Source organism: Manis pentadactyla, chromosome 10 (assembly GCF_030020395.1).
Source record: "Manis pentadactyla isolate mManPen7 chromosome 10, mManPen7.hap1, whole genome shotgun sequence".
NCBI classification, from domain to species: domain Eukaryota; kingdom Metazoa; phylum Chordata; class Mammalia; order Pholidota; family Manidae; genus Manis; species Manis pentadactyla.
The window spans coordinates 15,547,237-15,562,549 of record NC_080028.1 but is presented as its reverse complement, the minus strand read 5'-3'; positions in this window follow the sequence as shown (position 1 = coordinate 15,562,549).

The following is a 15,313-nucleotide window of genomic DNA, read 5'->3' as shown; positions in this document are numbered from 1 at the left end:
TTTTCATTTGCTAGAAAGGACCTTAGGTCAGTCGGCAAAATTTGTACAAGGTCTGCAGGTTAGAAATAACATTATGTCAATGTAAATTGCCTGATTTTGATCCTTATAAGAGAATTCCTTTGTCTCTTAGGGAAATACACACCGAAGTCTTTAGAGATAAAAAGACATCATGTCTGCAACTTCCTCTGAAGCACATCAGAAAAAGAGATGACAATGTGTAGCAAGAGAATGATGAATAAATGTGGTAAAGTGTTAACTTCTGGAAAATCTAGGTGAAGAATATTCAGGAATCTTTATGCCATTCTTGCAACTTTTCTGTAGATTTGGAATGACTTCAAAAGAACAATGCTTTGAAAAAAGAAACATAAAGAATCAATTCCTTCACTGTCAATGATTTTGCCTGTAAGCATACAAAGTATGGAGCAGAATTTCTCTCACCCAGAGGCACAACTTCAGTCCAGAGAAGTCATCCTTGTTGATGTTAACAGTAGATTTGCTTTTCCAAGAGAGAAAATACTCCTAAGCCATCCACTTTATATAAAAAGAGAGACATTTTTAAATTAGAAGATGCCTAATTCTCTCCTAAGAGGGCATCGTAATTCTTCACCCCTTTCCCCACTCCTAAAAATTGCCATAGCTATACTCATCATCTGACACCCACTTACAAAACTCTTTTTTGTCTGCCAGATTTTCACAGGCTTCTAAAGAATGCTGTGAATTTGCTGTTGCTGAATGTGGTTCATATGCGCAAAAGTCCTCAACCCGTTTTTCCATCCACGCTTTCATCAGCCATGCCCTTTGCTCCAATAGGCCACTTAGAAACAGAACCAGAGAACCAAGGCGGGAATGGCAGAGGCTAGAGGGGAGGCTGCGCCTCACTCAGGCAGCAAGCATTCGCTTAGTGAGCATCAGCTTAGGGCGGCCAACTGGGCCAGAAACCCAGGGCAGGAGGCAAGCCTGAACTGCCCTCCCAGAACTTGCACTGGGGAGAAGTGGGAGATGCTAATCAAAACTTACAGACAGTTCCTAAAGGGGAGGTACTGGGTGCTGAGCAGCCTGGGCTATAGAAGAAGAGCCAACTTCCTCTGCCCAGGTCAAGGGAAAGCTTACACCAGGAAGGCCACATGTTAGTTAGAGCAGAGGGAGTTGGGTGGTACTGTCATCAGATTTGCAGTTGACTGCAAATCCGGTACTGTCATCAGATAAAAAAATCAAATAAAAAACATTTAGAGGGATGAGGTGGGAGGAGGAAAAGGAATGTTTTTCACTCATCAAAGTAAATATCCATACTTACTCAAAATAAAACAAAACAGCACTGTTGTGGGATTGTAAAGTAGTGTAACCACTATGGAAAACAGTATGGAGATTCCTCAAAAAATAAAAAGTTGAATCACCATATGATCCGGCAATCTTGCTTCTGGGTACACACCCAAAAGAATTGAAAACAGGGCCTCAAAGAGATATGACACACCTGTGTTCGCAGCAACATCATTCACAGTAGCTGAGAGGCAGAAGCAACCCAAGTGTCCATCAACAGATGAATGGATAAAATGCAATAGAGATATACAATGGAATATTCCTGAGCCTTAAAAAAGAAGGAAGTCTTATCATGTGCTACAACATGGATGAATCTTGAGAGCATGATGCTAAGTGAAATAAGTCAGTCACAAAAAGACAAGCGCTGTGTGATTCCACCTATATGAGTTACCAAAAGTATCAAATCCATAGAGACATAGTAGGGTGATGGATGCCAGGGGCTGGGGAGAAAAGGGGGTGGGGAGTTATTATTTAATGAGTTCAGGGTTTCAGTTTTACAAGATGAAAAAATTCTAGATATCTGTTTCACAACAATGTGAATATGCTTAACACTACTGAACTATACATTTAAAAATGGTTAAGATGGTAAATTTCATGTTATGTGTGTTTTACTGTAGTAAATAAATCTCATGTTATGTGTTTTTTACCATAATAAAAAAAAAATTTACCACTAACTTCTCACCCAAATCCAAGTAATTCCTGCCAAGCAAAACATTTAGAGGGATGATAGCAATGATGGCTAAGCAATTAATGTCCTGATAATTTTCTGTGTCTAACTTGGCCACAATAAACAAAAATGTGGTTTCAGCAACCCAAAATCATGATGCATATGTAACTAGTTTATTTAAAATATTGGATTCAGTAGGATGCTAAGTAGAAGACAAGTTTAGTCCTAACAGCTTGTACACACCTCCAACCTGTGAACCCCTAGACTGGGGTTTAGCAAACAATAGTCCATAGGGCATATCCAAACCTGTTATTACAAACGAAGTTTTATTGAAACACTGCCACATTCATTCATTTATACTTTGTCTGTGGCTGATTTTATGCTACAAAGTTAGAGTTGAGTAATTGCAACAGAGACCCCATGGCCCACAAAACCTAAAATGTTTGCTATCTATCCTTTTACAGAAAAAGTTTGCCAACCCTGCCAAAGATGGTATCTTTGGAGGAGCCTTTAGCTTTTCTGCTTACTATTAGCTATTAACCAGGAGTCTCATTTTCCAGGTAATAAAAGTCCAGCCTAGTCTAATATCAAAACTTGATTTCTCATCCAGCATAGCCTTCCCATCCCTTCCCTACCACTGCAGCCTCCACCGCTTTCTGTCCTGTCACATGCCACTCAAGCCAGCTTCTCACCTTTACTTCTCTAGGCCAGAGTCTGGCAACAGTCCCTGGATGTCCCAAAACATCCAGGCTTCCCAAAGTTCTCCCAAGAACGCTCTAATCACACTCCACCAACTCAGCGGAGGCCTGGAGTCCATGAGTTTGCACAGTTCAGCCAGCGCGGGGGTGGCAGGGACGTGTTTGACTCCTTCCTGGTGGAACTCCCTGTTCTCTGCAAAAAATTCTCTTTAAATCCCCCTTCCCTTGGCCTAAGATGGGAAGGGAATTTCTGGTCTCTGACAGCTTTCTGCACAGAAACCCTCCTCCCCTTTTCTCCGTCTGCCTCCCCTTCTCATGGACAGTCTAACACAGTGGTGCCCTTTAACTTGTGGAAGCTGTGCTAACTCCAGGTAGTTAGTGTCAGAACTGAATTGAATTGTAGGGCACTCCCTTGTTGGAGGATTCATGTTAGATTGCACTCATATAATCATCACAGATATATTATTATATATATCATTTACATATATTTTAGAGATGAGAAACGGACTGAGAGTGATTTTGCATCCCCCTGATCACATAGCAGGAAGCAGTAGAACCCAAATTTACACTCAGGTTTCTCTCTAAAGCCTGAGCTGTAATCCAGGGTGACAGTTTAGCCCCCCACCAGGGGCTACCATTTCCATTTTGTGCAATGGAACGACAGCCCTGCTGTTGTGCAATGCAGAGCTCCATAACCACTTCCCTCATGCTGGTCGGACTCGCCTAATCATGAATCACCTGGAGCATTTATTAAAAATAGGGATTCCCGGGCCCCTCCCCTGAAGATTCTGATTCAGTAAGTTTGGGGTGGAGCCTGGGAGTTTTTACTTTCAACAAGCGCCCCAGGTGATTCTGACAATCAAAGAAGGTTGGCAATCGCTGCATTTCGCTGCACTCACCAGCCTTCTTACTCAGGTTGTGCATCTGCCACAGAACCCTGGCCCTCTGGTGCCTAGGTTTGGTCTGGGTACCTGACACCTTCCTATACAGAGGTTCGAAGACCTGGAGACAATCTTTTCCAGCCTCGCACTGTCGCTCTGTCTTATGCTTGGAAGAACTTTAATCTATCAGGCAATGTGACTCCAACTCAGCAGGGCCAAAGCCAACCTCATCCACAGCCCCACTCTCGCTTCCTGCTCTTCCTCCTACTTCTCTAAGTCAGCAGATGACCCACCGTCCACCCAGACAGCAAGGCCAGGAATCTTTGACACCTTGCTCCAACTTTCTCCCTCACTCCTCATTTTCTGATCACCGTTTCCTGGTAATTTCTTCCTCCTACATAATACAAATCAGCCCCTCCTTTTCTTTCCCACTGCCTAGATGACATCCCACTCCATTTTTCATCCAGACCAGCTCACTAATAAGGCTTTCTGCCTTCATCCTTTGCCTCTGCTCCCTATATGCCACCCACCAGGAGGCAGATTGCATATAGCAAAGATGATTCCAATAATAGCCCCTGTCTCAAATGTCCTTCTAGAACTTTACCACTATCCCATCAAAAAGTAGGGTCTAATTCCCCTTCACTTGAATATGGGTACAGATCTGTGACTATTGAATGAGTAGAGAATGCCTGGTGCTACATGACTTCTAAGGCTGGTTCCTGAAAGATGATTCAGATACTACTTTGCCCACTAGGACATTCTCTCTTGACACCTTCAACCTCCATCTATGCCTCCATACTAGGAGTCAACTGCCTTGAGACCACCATGTTGGGAGGGGACCCAAACTAGCCCACACAGAGAGACCACAGGGAATGGCCTTGAATCTACACAAAGAGAGATACCTTCTTAGCCCCTGCACTGTCCAATCTAGCCACCATTCAACTATAACCATACGAGAGACCCAAACCAGTATGGACCACCCGAGCCCTTCCCAAACTCCTGACCCAAAGAAGTTATGAGAGACAATAAAGTGATTGTTTTTTAAGCCAAGGAGTTCTTGTAGTGGTTGTTTTATGCAGCAGTAGCTAACTGGACCCCTACTTGATGGTCACAGTGGCCAGAACTGTGTGACACAGTGCTACTCAAAGTGTGGTCCCTGGCCCAGGACTGGAGAGTGAACTGTTTATTACCAGTGAGTACTGGTTTTGAGAGTAGGTATTTAGAAGTTTTTGACAGGGTGATTTTATGTTTGTTGAACTGAATCATAAAAAAAAAAATAGACTTGTGTTTTCTCTGGATTTGGGCAGACCTGGGTTCAAAGAGCAGAGAGGAAACCACTTCTAACGGATTGGTCAGACACAGCCCCTCTTGGAAACTGCACTGCACTGAGAGGATGAAGAGAGGCTGTGGGTGATGCAAGAAAGAATGGCATGTTCACGGGCATGAAGGAAAGCAAGGTGCCCTTACACAAGCACCCAGCTTGGGGGATCCCTTCAGCAACAAAATACAGAAAACCCTACTCCAGGAGCTTAAGCTTAAACAAATTTATTCTCACTATACCAGAATCTGGTCCATGACACTCCCATATACTCTTGGCTCTGGATACTTCTGTGCACACCAGCCAGTCCCCCAACAGCCCAAACGGGTTCATCTTTAGGGGCTTTCTCCAAAGTCGCAGAAGGTCACTCTGCCTTTGGGTGGGATGGCTGCAGTGTGTCCTTCACACTGGCTCCCACAGACCCTCAGGGTTAAATTCCAGATGCCCATAAGGGATGGTACTTAAGTACTCACCCTTTACTGCCTTTCTTCCCATCCTTGTGCCATGTCCCCTTCTATTTATCAGCATTTCCTGGGATCATTTACCAAAAAACAACTTGCCTTATGTGACACTAATGCAACACAAGCAAAGTGGAGAATGGTGGGTGATAAAGCTGGAGAAGCAGACAGGGCCCAGAGAGGCGGGGAGCTAGCCCAAGGACACACACAAGTTAGCGGCACAGCCGGAATGAGACCGAGCCTCTGGGATAGCAGGTGTGTTCATCTCATAAGACGGGTTCATGCTAAGCAGTCCAGAAATAAAACTGCAAACTTGAAGTTGCCTCAAAAACAATCTTGGTGATTCTTGCTGCAAATGACCTCACCTGAATTCTTACCTCTCGTGGTTTTCTCTTACCACCAGCTCCCATCACAGAGCATTTCTGATACTGATACTATCAGACCAAAAACAAAGACTTGAAGGATCTGGGAGTGCCTCCCAAGTATTTCCACATCCATCAGGTTTAAAGTGGAAGATATAGAGCACTTTAAGTCAAACAGACTCTCTTCAGTATACGGCTCCTCCATTTGCTAGCTGTGTGACTAAGGACCAATCTCCGGAACTTCTCTGTGCCTCCTCTGTTGATAAAGATACGCTCATAATGCTACCTTGCTGGATCATTTCAAAATAAAATGCATAACAAGGAGAAGTGCCTAGGCCATGCCTGACACTCGGTAGGTGTGCAGTGATGGCTGGCCTCCCCTGGTCTCTTCCCACACACTCTCTCTCACACAACAGAATGAAAGAGCAAGTAAAGATGTATTGGCCAAATAATCAACTCCACTTGTCTGGCATTTCTCAGCCCACTCGCTTCACATGATAATTTCTATGAGGCTAATACCTCATTACAATAACACTGCTCTCCAGTACCAGTGGGCCTGTAAACAGAGGCCCAGCTAAAATAAAACCATTATAATCATGGCCCAGATTTAATCACTGGCTAGTAGGCTCCCCAGTGGTTTGACCAAGAGCCAGGCAATAGTCAAATAATCAAACTGCAGATCCTGGGAGAGCAAATCAGCTTAAATTTAAACAGTGGCAGAGACCCAAACTACAGTGCAGAGAAAAGGGAGATGAGGAGGGGGAGACCCAGCCTTGCACAATAATGGAATTTCCCTTCCATGGCCCCCCAGTTAATTGGCCCATAAAATAACCAGGCTTGTTAATGAATAACAAGCTTGTTCCTGAGAGGTACCTAGGTCAGGCAGTCACTTGGGGGCTGCTGGCTGTTGACTCTGCTCTTAGAGCTGAAAGGGATCCCAAGGGTGACATGAAGGCAGAGGCATTATGACCTGCATCCTCTGATTGCTCAGGAGCACTTGGCTACTTAGAAAGAGGACCCTGAGTCACAGAACCAATAAGGAGAGGGAAGGAGAGGCAGATCAGATTTGCAGGGCCTGAAGCTTATGCAGTTTAGGAGTCCTCTTTGAGAAAAGAAACAAGACCAAACTGCATCTGAAACATGCTCAACCATCCAAGACCATCTTGCATGAAAGAGTGGTCACCCCAACGCCACCCAAGCCAAGGGGAAAAGTGATAGAGGGAAAAACATAGTGAAGAGATAGCAGTCCTAGCCCACTGCAGTTAAAATATCTTACAAAACCATAGGGGCCATGTGAACATGAACTAGGGCCGCTCCCAGGCAAGGGAGGGGCCCCAGGACTTTTTAGCTTCACGGTAAACCCACCCCTAATGGGGACTAAGCCCAGGGACTCCTGGGTTTTTAACATTTTGTTTCCCAATGCCATGCCATCAAACCAAGAGCCCTGGTGCTACCTGACCACGGAGCTGGGCTGCGCCTGAAAGTGTGGCCTGGCCAGACGTGGCGAACAGAGCAAATGCGAAGGTCAGTGTCTGAGGGCACATCAGACTGTTTCCAAAACCAAAACCCCCAGAGCTTTTAGATTCCCCAGGTGTAGTTCCCTGTGCTATCCATAAGAAACGGTGTATTCTAAGACTGAGTGCTTAGGGGAATAGGCAGACATGGAAGCTCGATCTTCCAAGGAACCTGGATGTTCAGACATAGGTGTGGTTTAGCCCTCCCTGGGGCAGGCTGTCAGTCTGGGGAAGAGTGTAGGGTTTTAAATTAGACAGATTTGGGCTCAAGCTCTGGCTCTGTCACTTACTAGCTACGGGACCTTAGGGAACTTACCTGACTGCCTTCAACTTTGATTGCCTCTTATGTAAATTGAGGTAATGCTGAAAATGTCTGTTGCATAGAGGTGGGAAAGGTTAATTGAGGTAATTTCCATACAGCACTTAGCCCAGTTTCTGACATGTAATCACAGGAGACTGAGATTCACTGGGATTACAAATAAATCTATGGTCCCGTCCTGTTATGGAATGAATGTTTGTTCCCCCACAAAACTCTGATGTTGAAGCCCCCGGTCGCCAGTGTGCCTGTATTTGGAGATAGGACTTTCATGGAAGTAATTAAAGTTAAATGAGGTCATAAGGGCGGGTCCCTGGTCCAGTAGGATTAGTGTCCTTATAAGGAGCGCCAGAGAGCTCTCCACCCATGTGAGGACATGGGGAGATGGAAGTCACCTGTAAGCCAGGAAGAGGGCCTGCACCAGAAACTGATCCTGCTAGACTTTGACCTGGGACTTCCAGCCTCCAGAATTGTGAGAAAATAAATGTCTATTGTTAAAGCTACTCAGTCTGTGTATGTTGTTATGGCATTCTGAGCACAGTAATATATTTCCACAGATCAGTCCTCCCCATAGATAAAATTACTGGCCAGTAGATCCTATATGTCTTCTGTTTTCCAGCATAAATAACATCTCCAGTTTCCTCAGTGATTATTCCTAAGAATAAAATGTCCAGGACCTTTCTCAGCTAGGTGAGTTTCTCCAGGATCCAATCAAACAGATTGGCTCTAACAGATTGATAAATATATCAATGCTTCTCTCAAGCATTTGCATCCAATATTGAACTTCCTCTTCCCAAATGTGATCAGACCAGAAGAAAAGCAACCTCCAGGGACAATTTAGGCAGGTCCTTCCAGGCTGTGTTCTCGGGGTCTCAAGAAAGAGATGTGCATAAATAACTTCCAGTGGTGGCCTTATTGCAAGAATCCTTGGGAGGGTGAGGTGGAGGGAGAAATCAATATCAACATTGTTCTTCCCACTCTGAGATGGCTTCAAAGCAATGGAAAATGTTGCCCACCAAGCAACTCAGGTCAAGGAACCCAATTTCCCTAAACAGACCCATTTGCTCTTCCTGCAGTAAACACAAGTATTGGTTGTCCAGGATCCCTTCTGTTTGGGGATGTACTCCTCCTCTACTTCAAGTGCTATCTGGGGACTGCCAATCCCCCTACTCTAGCCTCAGAAGTGGGCCAGGGATCCAGGATGGCCAGTCAGAGCGTGTGATCTCTCCAGCCACAGTGATTGGACAAGGAGTGGGCACAAGACCTGACCCACACAAATTGGTCTTCACTGAGACTTTGCCACTAAAGCAGTCTGGAAAGATGACTTGCTGTTAGGGGTTTCTTGGGAAGCAGTGAAGTTATGGTTTCTAGTGGTTGCCTTCCTCCATCACAGGGCACTGACCTGTCTGTAGCAGGAGAGAATGCAGACAATGCAGAGAGGGAGAAAAGAGCAAAGAGAGGAAGAAATAAGAGCTCACTCTGAAGGTGGTTGAGGCCTGGATCCAGCTATGCCTGAAATCTATCTGGACTCCCCAGTTAGGTGAACCAACCAATTCTACTTTTTTCTTAAGCTAATTTGACTCAGTTGTTGGTTTATTTTTCTGTCACTTATATCAAAAAGAGTCCAAATACACTCCCCATGATCTATGACCTGACTGGGGATTTGGGGCACCATTTCATCAGGTGGGTCACCGTTGGGCCACATTCTCTCACATGACTTCATACTCAGAAGGAGCCAGTGTCCCTTCCTGCCTCATATTCTGGCTGTCCAGTCCTCAGCTGCCAAGGGGCATGGGGGGTGTCATGCCTGCAGGCCTATGCAGCTCTGCTGTCCACACCATAGCACTTTGAACAGGAGAAACAGAGCTGGTGCTCCGCTGTTTAAGTCTATTCCTGGTGCCTCTAAACCTGCAAAGACAATTGTCTGGGAGAAAGTTAGTAGAAACAGCCAGCTGAGCAATTTCAGCAAGAGGGAAAGGTTGACGTTTTCCTGTTGCCCCTACAGGCAGCTTCCAAGCTGGTACCGCTTGTCCAGTGAGAGATGCATTTGTCTGTCTTGGCTTCTCTGTGTGCCAAGGGGAGGGGAGGGGCGGGGAGGGGAGCCCTCACCACCATCCCCAGGACACCAAAAAGTGAGGTCAGCTTGCATGTGAAGACTGCCCGAGCCCTGTGACATGTGACCAGAGGGCATCTGCTCCTGGGGGAAGCGAATTCCCACATGTTTGCTCGACAGCCCAGCGCAAACAAAACAGAGCCGCTCCTGGGCCCCCGCACCACCGGCCCTGCCCTGTTGGTGACAGCCCATCTGGGAAAGAGAAGCCAGAGCTTGACGACATTTCCTTCCCTTTTGACCTGTGAGGGGTTTTCCCAGTTGTCAGCTCCTTTGAGTCTCACACCAAGCTTGTGGACAGGAGGTGGGGACAAGGCAGGGGTCAGTCTCTTCCATGTTATACAGGGGGAGATGGAGGTCAAGTGAGATTAAATTGCTTCCTCAAAGCCATATTGTCAACCCCGTGCCTCACTTTCCCTTCTTTGGCCTTTCCCAGCTGTCCCTCATTTGGCCCACTGATCCAGCCACCCACAGAAACCACGAAGGCTTAAGCAGTCCCTGCAATGTTTCGCATGACTGGCCTGGATTAAGGCAAAAATTTCTTCCATACACACACAAACAACACCCCCAGCACACATAGTCATGCACATATACATTACACACAAGCATACACTCATTCACATGTCCTTGTGCATGTACATAGACTCCTTTGTATATATTGTACATATAAGCTCATAATAAACACATGTGCAAATACCCACACAGCTACAAAACAGAAGGACACACCCATATTCACGTATGGTGGGGCTGAGTACTCTGCACCCTCCTTCAGCAAGTTCACAGTACTGACCCCTAGAACTGATGCCTGCATCCCTCCATCGAGCCGAGTCATCCAGACTGCAAAGCCCTTCCCTACACACCCCCAGATTCCAGGGATTTCATCCAGGATCAAGATCTGAGGGTTGTTCTTTTTTTTGTTTTGGGGTGTTTTTTTTTTTTATGTACAGCCTCTCCCTGATGCTCCAGGACTATTAGTTCTGTCACAACAGCCGGAACAAAATCTGTCACTAACATATATGGAAACGCAACCAAGAGGAGGTGTGATTCAGTGGAAAGATGATGGACTCCCTTGTGCCAAAAGCTAGACAAGGACAGCATGCAAATAATATACCATAGTCCCTATTCACTAAATAGATGATAAATCCCAAATAAATATTAACAGGTCAGACTTAGCACTCTAGTGAAAGAAATGCAAGAATCATGAAGACATCTATTATGGTAATGCACTACATTAATTCATTCAAAAATATTTATCATATGACATGAACACTTACTCTTTGCCAGTGTGCTAGTGGCACAATTACAGAGAAATAGAACAAAATAGATGCATGAATATGATTACGCCAACAAATATATTAACAGAACAGGAAATTCCAGTGATAGGCTTACATATCGGGATACATTTTAATGACAAGGAAGGCAATTTGAACTAAAAGGGGAAAGGAAGGACTATCTAATACATGGTATTGACACAACTATTCATTTATAAGGGGAAAAAATTTGGATCCTGCTCAACACCACTCAAAACAATAGACACCAGATGCTTTAGACTTCAACAAACTAACCAAAACTACAAACATGCCCCATAGCAAATGGATTCAGCTATAACACGACCAGTACTTGGCAATTAGCTACCATCTTCAGCTTAATAACACCCACCACACGTTTTCAGTGACAGTACTCCAAGGCCTCACTTTTAGCATGGTGATAGGGTTTCAGTCTGCTAGAAAAAAACATAGGAGAATATTTTTACAAGATCGAGATGGAGAAAAGGTCTTCCTCAGCTAGACGCAAAACTCAGGAGGTGTGAAAAAAAGACTGACAAATGTGACTGCATCAGAACTTAAAGTCCTGTCAAGTTAACACCATGTGAAGTTCAAAGGTGAAACAGTATGAACAATCTAAACGTTTTTCAATAGAGACATTGATAAACTTAATCCCCTAATTTATCATACAGATTTTATGGAATCTTAAGTAGTGGTTACCAAAAATGATGCAATGTTATATGTACAGGTATGGAAAAATTTCCAAGGCATAGAGCTAAGTGTCAGAAATGAAGCACAGAACTGGCTAGGTAGATAGATAGATCCCATTTGTGTTTAAAGGGATTGTGAAAATATTAGGAAACTCCATAGAAAACGTACTATCCTCATGCGTAGTGAACTGTGAACGGTGGTTATCTTTGAGGAGAGAGAATGGGGTCAGTAGGTGAGGGATGAATTTCACTTTTCAGTCTGTAAGCTGCTGAGTTGTTGAGTTTTTATAAACAGAACATATTCATGCATTTCTTTTGTGTAATATATGAGAAAATGTATTTGGAATCAGATAAGATAATGGTACTATCAAAGAAAATAACATTGGGAATCAGACGGTCGGGCTGCCGTCCTGGCTCTGACGCGTACTAGCTTTGCGTCCCGTGGCAGCTGGCTCAGTCCACAGGGGGCAGTGATACCTACTTCATACTAATGTTATGAGTACTGAATAAGATAAGTTATAACCACTGTTTATTGAGCATCTACAGTATGCCAGGTTTTTAAACTGCACTATCCCCATTTTAATATCACCATCACAATGAACTATAGTTGTAGCCTCACAGATAGCTATTACTGGTGCTTTGCATGTAAGGAAATTGAGGCCCAGAGAGGTGAAGTAACTTGCCCAAGGTCACAGAGCTGGAAAGTAGCAGAGCTGAGGGGAAAACCTGGGTTCTTCTAGCTTTAATATCAATGACAGTGCCCCCACGGGCACCCCTCGAGGTCCTTTTGTTTTCTCTGTCTCAGAAAGGTGGTGCTTACTCTGGGCTTTGGCAACATCCCAGAACAGTCCTTTGGCTGGCTCCAGGAAAGCCCCCAGCCTCGACTCTGCAGAAGGGGACCAGGAATTCTGACTCACAGCCATGGCTGATTGCTCACAGGCAGTGTCTGGAAGCATCCATCTCCCACTTCCTCTGAAATAGATAACAACGGCTATTTTAGCCTGAAATGCCACTGGCATGAATACAAAGAGTAATAAATCTAGGCTGAAAAAAAATTCCTTGTAAAATAGCAGCCAGGGACTTGCATTATAAAATGCCACACCCAGCTGCAGCCAGCTGGGGCGTTCACTCTGGGGTCCTCCAGCCAAAAAAAGGAGAGGAAGAAGAGAAGACCAAGAGACAGGCAACCCAATCAAGAGGGGGGCTAAGTAGAAATGTCAGTGACAGAAGCTGAACAGATGTGAAAGACCAGGAAGGGCTAACTGGATACTTGCATTTCTTACAGCAAGTATTTTTTACACCGTATTGTTCTCTGTGAACCTGAATTTTCAGTAACTCTAATTGGCCTACACAAACTGGCTAACCCCTCTCAAGGACTCATGTGCCCACAACTGCTCTAGGAATTTCCACAAATTCATGCACTCAATCCTAATCTCCCTCCACTCACTTCTATCCCGATTTTCCAGAAGAGGAAACTGAGGCACAGAGAAGTTAGGTAAGCTGTCCAAGGTCTCAAAGCTGGTAAGTGACAGGCCAGCAGCCTGACTTCAGAGTCCACGTCCTTAACCACCACACCACGCTCCTTCTCAAACCTGGCAGGGGAGAGTTTTTGCACTGAAATCAGTGAAGGAGCTATAGGTCAGGTCTGGGTTTATGTAGCGCAGAGAAGTTAGCCACAAGAGGAAAATGACCTTGAGGACGTCCAGAATGCTCAGAAGTGTGGAGAGAAGAATCGGACTGCCCAGGGATTGGAAGGAGGTTTCAAGCTGATTTTATCTGGATCTCAAGGGTTCCAGAGACCCAGCTGCTGTCTGGGTTAGAATCGACCTGCTTCCCCCACCGCCCCAGTGCAAAATATATCTAGCACTGTAAATACAGAAGTCAGATGGAGGAGTCGCTGCCAGCTCTGTTACTAGTCTTGACTGAGTGGAGAACCGGGCTGATACTCCCCAGCTAACTGGCTCCCTACAGCTTCGACCCAGGTCTGGCCCGGTGCTGGCCCACAGAACCTTCCGTGCCCATGAAAATGTCCTGCAACTGTGCCGTCCCACAGCTAGCAAGTCACGTGTGCCTACTGAGCGGTTGAAATGTGGTGAGTACAACTGAGGAAGTGGATTTTAAATTCGTATTTAATTTGAATTTCCATAGCTACATAGGGTTAGTGGCAACTGTATTGAACAGCATGGCTCTGGACCTTGGAGACACCCAGTGAAGAAGAGCCAGGCACCAACGGCAGCAAGGAGAGGGGCTGCCTAATGCCAACTGAGTCTGTATTTGTTCCTTTCTGCTGCTGTAACAAATTACCAAACTTTCATGGCTTAAAGTATCGCAAATTTAAATTCTTACAGTCATGGATGTCAGAAACCCAACACATATTTATTTCACCAGATTAAAATCATGGCTGCATTCCTTTCTGAAGGCCCTTGGGAAGGATCTTTCTGGCATTCCTTGGCTCATGGCCTCTTCCTCCATCTTCAACGCCAGCAGCCTAGTATCTTCAAGCCTCTCTTTCCTCATCACACCACCTTCCCTCTTATAAGGATGCTCTGATTACCACCCAGATAATCCAGGATACGCTCCTCATCTCAAGATCTTTAACTTAATCACATCTGCAGAGTCCCTTTTGCCATGTAAGATAACATATTCAGAGGTTCTGGGGATTAGGATGTAGGCATCTTTGAGAGTAGGAAGTCATTATTCTGCCCGGCAGAGCCCTATACTGGGACAGTGAGAGATGGACTTCCAGATCTGCCTCCAAAGTCTGCCTCTGGGGCCTGGTCCAGAGGTGTTTACCCCACTGGAACCTAGAATTGGAGATGCGTGCAGGCCCAGCATCCTACTCAACTCTAAGGGGTACCATTTACTCCCTTTATGCAAATAGGACCCATGGAGTCTCTCAGTGCATAACCTGAGCAGCTGTACATGGGGCTCTGAGAAAAAGCTTCCATCTGGCAGACTGGCCATCGTGAAAAGAGAGAGGAAAGGTAAGCATACGTACCCCATCCATTCTCCTGGATTAGGCCCTCTGCATCCCTTGGGGGAGGAGTCAGTGAGCAAAAGGTAAGAAATACATTACTTTCAAATATGTTCACCTCCTAGAGAGTGGACAAAAGTTCCTTGTGGAAACATGAGGACAGGGGCAGAATTTTCCCCTAATAGGGCTGTCTGGTTCAAAGCACCCAGCCCCTAGTTGGCTGGAATACAGAAACTTCCCCTACCACAACACATACCCAACCCCCGCCAACCACAGATGCTCCCGGACTGACGCAGTTGGAAGACTGATAAGACCAAAAGTCCCTCACCAACTCAGATCCCCTCTTAGAGCTGGCCCACAGAAATGTCCTGGTTCCCCACTGAGGAGGACTGAGAAAAATCAGCATTCTTTACAGCTCTCTTCCATACTCCACTTCCCTGAAAACAGAGGATTTACTATTTAAGCCACAATTTTCCCCTCAATCCAGTACCAGCAGCAAACAGAATTTCTTGACTCCAACCTCACACAGCCAGGGCAGCTCCCACTGTGTTCTGACTTCCTCTGGGGAGTTCTGGGAATCCTCAGGAGGGCCCGAGTGTGCTCACCAGTGTCCCCTCCCAGCCACCAGGTAGCAACAGCTGCCCTTTTTCTCTCCTGCTCCAGCAATGACATCTTGTGACCCTCCTGGTGCCTGGGTCTATCACATCCTCTCCTGCTTCTCTG